The sequence below is a fragment of the Felis catus genome, chromosome A3 (assembly GCF_018350175.1).
Source record: "Felis catus isolate Fca126 chromosome A3, F.catus_Fca126_mat1.0, whole genome shotgun sequence".
NCBI lineage: Eukaryota > Metazoa > Chordata > Mammalia > Carnivora > Felidae > Felis > Felis catus.
This window is the reverse complement of record NC_058370.1, coordinates 31762789-31768972: the sequence shown is the minus strand read 5'-3', so window position 1 is coordinate 31768972 and position 6184 is coordinate 31762789.

Below are 6184 nucleotides of genomic sequence, written 5' to 3'. Positions count from 1 at the left end.
CAGCTGGGCCTATGCTGCTTGGCCAATCAGCATCATCCGACAGTTGGTTCCCTGGAGACAGAATCAGTTAAACTGACAAAGCTTCTGTCAGACTCTTCGGTGAGTCACGACTGTTTGTTGGTCTAGGCTCAGGCAGGAGGGCAGTTACTGGAATGTTCGGCGTCAGGGAGGTGGCCGACAGTCGGCAGGGTCAGGCCACGGAGGGACAGAGTGTATACAGCCTGCCCTGGGCCCTGGAGACATGCAGACACGTGCTGCTCATGGTGGATAGAGGAGCAGGTGAGGATAGGAAAGTCACCCCCCTGGTGAGAGGTGACAGCACGCAGCAGGGCTGGGCAGCATGAGATCCCTTTGGGGTCAGCCCCTCCCTGCCCCCCCACCGCACCCAGGGGTTGGAGTCCCGCCTGTGACCTGAGGTCAGGCCTCTTTGGAGCCAACTGAGGACAGGCTGGGGACCTGGGAGGGGGCAGGGGCAGGAGCTCGGGCACAGGGATTAGGGTAGGATCCTGGGATGTGACCTATCAGGGTCAACAGGGAGCTGTCTGTCCTGTGGGGAGTGAGAATAGCACCCACCATGGTTGAGGTTAGAGATGATGGTCTGAACCCTGGTATTACTTCTTATTCTGATGGGTACAGGTGAGGGTGCCATGGGAGCCGTGGCCTGGGTGGGGAGGGGCCCTTGTGCTGAGCTCACGTTTAGCCTTAAGTGCCTCACTGTGCTGTCTGCCAAAATGTGGCTTAGAGGGTGGGCGAGGGGTCTTGGTACACCTGGGCCACATCCCACTTCTGACATGACGACAAAGCCACCCTGTGCAGGTGACAGCACACCTGTCTCGGCCTCCGGTTCCTTATATTCCAATGCCATGAGCAGCCCCCCGCATCTGGGAGCACATGCATTCAGGAGCCCCTCGGAGCAGCTGAGCCTCCGCTTCCTGGAGGGGCTGCCCCTGGGGAAGGGACCTGCCCTGCTGGTCCACCGGGGGCCCCAGGGCTGGCAGGTGGTGCCCAAGAGGGCACACCTCTCCCCCGACAGCCCCAGTCACCGTCCCCTCCAGGCGTCTGGTGAGGCGATGGTAGCTCAGACAGGTCCCCAGGGTTTCCCCCTTGTTCTTCTCTTGGAGGCCAGCCAGATGCCTGTTCTGTTTGGTCTTGAAGTTAGCAGAGGAAGACATGTGATCTAGAGAACACTCTCGCTTTGATCGGTTCTTGCAACTGAAAGCAAATCGCACACAGTTGGGGAATTTGGTGGGGAGACGCCTCCCTCCAGCTCTGGGAACTGCAGTGACCAGAGAGGCCCAGTTTGGGAATCTCTGGGGTCTGTGTGTGGGGAGGCTGGTGAATCTGGGAAGGCGATGGACACGAGGACTTAGGCTGAGGTCTGCGTTCTAGGCGCCTCAGTCGGGCCCTGGCCCCAGGTGCCAGAATGATCCAAGGTAAAGGCTTGACCTGAATGAGCTCTCCCTGCTCTTGAAGTGGCTCCAACGGTCCACACAGAGGGGAAGGGTACGTGGTGTTGGAAAGTCTGCTCTGGGTGGATGGCTGAGTTCCAACACCAGCTCCCCCCTGTATGCACCCCGTGGTCCTATTTACTCCACTTCTCTGTGCATCCACATCCTCATCTGTGAAGCGGGCGTGACGATAGCCTCTCCGCATGGGAGTAAGTCCAGGATGCAGTTAGTCAATATCATGGACTTAGAGTGCTGCCAGGTACCCAGGAAGCACCCACACACGTCCACAGGTGGCATAAAGGAATTTGGCAAGCATGTGGCGTCCTGTTAGCAAGGCAGACACCTGCTGATCAATTGTGACCTGGGAGTCATCCTGGCCATGGAGATATTGGGCTCTGGCCCCTGTGCAGGAAGGTCCTTTGAAATGTCTTTGGGCAGAGTGGAGTGTTAAAGGGACACAGCAAGCCCAGGCTGGCCGGGGGCTCTGTTAGCCACTGGGCAGGGTAGACACAGTGCCTGGGGCCACAAACTTATGTGGTCCATGTTCCAATTTATCTATTTTTAAATGTTCAGTCATTTATTTTTGAGAGACAGAGAGAGAGGGAGCACAAGTGGGGGAAGGGTGGAGAGAGAGGGAGACAGAGAATCCAAAGCAGGCTCCAGGCTCCAAGCTGTCAGTGCAGAGCCCAATGAGGGGCTTGAACCCACAAACCATGAGCTGAAGTCGGATGCTTAACTGACGGAGCCATCCCGGCGCCCCTGTTTCAATTTCTTTAAAATTCAGGTGGAAAAAAAGATAAACTTTTAACTGGAAGAAAATGTTTTAATATGTAATATATATTTATCATATATTCATATATATAATATAATATACAAAATAGTATAATATTAATTATATAATATATAATATGTAATTTTAATATGCTCATATATATACCAATAAATTATAAAATCAAATTTAAGTTTTTGGGTTTTTTTTTTTATGGAAAAAAGGGCTCAGACGAGCACAAGTGCCCAGGACGCACCTGTGTCATAATGCAGCCCCGTGTGGGTGTGACTGAACAGGTTGGGAGTCTGGTAATCAGACATTGACAGGGGTCATGGGCTCTGCTTCATTTTCAACCATGGCTCCGCTGCCCTGTGCAGAAGGGGCACCGTTGGTTTATTGAGGATGAATTTCATTTAGCAACACTGGGCAGACAGCATGCAGAGGGGTTTCTCAGCCAATGTGAATTCCCCCGAAGAGACCGGTTTTACTATGTTCACGCACATAATCCCTCAGAAAGAACAGAACCTGACAGAGCAAAGAATAAATATTAACATTTGATTGAAATATTTGTGGAATGTGGGATGGAACGGAGGTATAGAGGGGAAAAGGTCATCTTCAAATTCAACTTGGTTACTGCTCAGTTTTGCTCAGGATCATTCCCCGTCCTCGGGGGGAAAAGTGGTAACAAAACTGCCCGGTACCTGCATTTTCTCCTGGAGTCTAGCTGATGTGAGGGGTCACCCAGGCACGTAACGAAGGGGGGTTTTGCTGAGCATGTACCCATGCAGATACAAGCACCTAGGCAGCCAAGGGACACACTGAGACACACCCACACTCAGACAAAACCCTGTACTTCTCCCTGCAGCTTAGAAGCAGCATGTGGCAGGGGTCTTGCCTGGAACACATCCAGGAGGAATGTTCCAGGGGGGCTCCCTTGTCAAGACAACCTCTCCTTGGCCATAACGAATTCGTGGGAGCTGGACAATCGTTTGGGGTGGGGGAGTGTCAGCTGGAAGGGGAAGGTGGGGGGAACTGCCTAGAAATGTCTCACAGGGACACTGGGACACCCCCTCCCCCGCAAGAGTCCATAAGGAGACAGGAAACCCAGAGGGGGGGGAGGGGACCTCCATGTGAAAAAGGGGCTCACAGACTCGCTCCATCAGGGTATCAGGCACTATTGAACTTAGAAGGCTGCCAAGTACCAAGGATGGGGCCACCACCTGCTGAGCCCCTGGCCTGTGTCTTCTGTTCCTGCCTGAGTTTCAGGAGAAGAGTAATGCCTTGTTCATCTTTTTCTCTAGCAATCAGCCATGACTGTCTTTGCATTGCCAGCCCTCCCTGCCTCCTCCTTCCTCACTCTTGTGCTGCTAACCTTTGGGCTGGGCCATGGGAGTGGCAGACACACTTCCCTGGAGACGAGGACAGGGGACTAGCCCCCTTCCCCAACACCCCTCAGCTCAGCACTGCTGCAGGGGCCGTGGCCACACCAAGAGCCAGAGACAGCCACCACCTGGAGCTGGGGCAGAGAGGCTCAGAAGAGGTGACAGGACTGAAGGACCCGGTCACCAGGCTCCACACACTCTCAGGGTCCTGCAGGTTCCCAGCACCTTCCTCCAGGATCCTCTGGCCCCGCCCACTCCTCTGAAAGTCTTCGGGGGACAGAGAAGGCCTGAAACACTACCCTGGGCTCCTCCACGGTGCAGATGTTGGCCACTTCTGCTCTGGGGGCCGATTTTTCTGTACAAAATACCTGCTTTCCTCCACCCCAGGCTGCCCTAGGATGTCCAGCCTCCCCACCAGCCCACCTGGGCTCTGGATCTGCAGATTAAGGTCACTTGCTTTCCTGCCCCTTAGGGAATCAGAGTCATAGAAATGAAATGAAATGAAATTTCCATTAACCTCGTGGTGGTGATATTATTTTATATATTCTTCATAAGCTTGAAAAAACAAACACTGAGAAACAGGGAAGGAACTGCACACAGAAGAGTCAGCAGGTCGTCCTCAGAGCTGAGCTGGTGCGCCTTTGCTGGTTCTCTTCCAGCTGCTGCTGGACTGTGCTAGAGGCATCGAGTGGTCAGACTCCCAGAAGGACTGTCAGGTGGAGAAATTCCAGAGGCAGGACCCATGTGACTCCTGCCCGAGGCGGTGGCAATGGCCACTCTGCCAGGGGACAGAAGGAAGCCCTGGGCTGGCCATGAGATCCGCTCTCCCTCCCACCTGCCCTGTCCCTCTGGGCCTCCTATTCTGAACGGGAAATGAGGAACACAGAGCAAGACCCAGAGAACCAACAGAGTCGGCAAGGATCATAGAACCCTCAGGCCTTTCACTCTCTTCTTCTGCCAATTCACAGGTGTTGAATTGGTTAGGATGCACACGGAATGGAAGGAGGAGGCCCCGTGAGTGGCTTCCACCTCCCACAAGATGACCCACACCCCTCCTGGGGTCTCAGGTTGTTTCCAATGCTGAGGGTGGCCCTGAGTGCAAGATGACTCCTCTCCTCCCTGTCCCACCTGGGGCAGGACAGGACTTGCTGATCCCGGAGAGGTTCTGTGTGCCTTGTGGCTTCCCCTGGAAACTTGTGCCCACCAAGGCTCCCCCCTGCTGCCATCCTGCTCTTAGCCCTCACATCTGCCAAGAGAGAGCCTGGGCTCGAGAGAGAAACCTGGAACCTGCACACAGCCCCTGAAGGTCCAGCTGGGTCCATTTCCTGAACTCTCAGGGCCTCACCCTTGTCATCCTCCTCCTCCTGAGTGAGGGCCAAGGGAGTGTGACAGCAGGGCAGAGAGCTGGGTGGGAGAAAGTCCAAGGAACCAGGATTTACCAGATCATGCCCTTCAGATGCCTGGGATCAGATGCCATGTGCTTTGGGCAAGTGTAAGAACCTCTCTGTGCCTTTGTTGTCCTCCTAACATGTTGATAAGAGAACCAACTCCACTCATGTCTGTGCAGAGACCCAGGGCAGCATCTGGGGCCTCTAAGCAAGGATCGCTCCTCGTCACAGTTTGCTGCCGGGAGCGGCTCGGAGCATCATGACATCTCAGAGCCTGGCCATCGGCATACACCTCCTGCCTCAGTCCGGAGGGCCAAATGAGGTAAAGGTCAGAACTTCCTTCAACAGCCATCCAGCTACCTCCCTCTGGACTTCCCGCATCCGAGTCCTGTTGACATGGCCAGTGGGTCCATTTCCCAAGACTCACCAGGTGAGGTTGGTGGTGCTCTTTTTGGTGTTGCTTTTCATTAGAGAAAACAAAAGTATGGGAGTGTGTTTCATGTAGCCTCAAGCTGTAATCACCTGGGGAGGAAGTGAAGGCCCGTCTTCAAACCCAAGTCCATTCTAAGCCCATCTCTGTCATGAAAAGGGAAGAAGGTCATTGCAGGTGGCACACGATTGCGGTACCAGGGACCTCACCAGTGTCGGTGCTTGGCCCAAGCCGTGGATTTGGCTCTGAAGACCTCTCTGGAAGGGTTTCATGTCCAGATCATCCCGGAGATGGCAGCACAGGCTTTGGTCTTTGAAGTATTTCTCTTGCTGGGCCCTGACTTTCTTCTCTGTTCTCTTCCATTCTGTTGTCTTTTTGAGCTCAGTTGCTGGTTGTTCACAGGGTCTTACAGAGTAACTATCTTCCAATGGCTCACATCTCCAGAGAGTTTATGCTCACCTCCTCCCATTCCTTCTGGAATCTGCTTCTTTGGAGGAGCCATGCTGGTGTTTTCAAAAGCTTCCTTGCTGTCTTGTCTTTTTTTTTTTTTTTTTTTTTTCATGATCTGATCATCTTTTAACACCTTTTTGTTTTTTTGTGGTGACATTTTTTGAACTTTTGCTAAATCCATTGTTGATCCCCTGATATTGTGGGTTTATGGAGCATGTCAAAAGAAAAATATGATCATTATGGGGTCCTCTGCCCCTTCAAAAAAACCCTGGCCCAGGTCTGTGAGGCTGGGTGGGGCAGCCAGTACCAGCCCAATC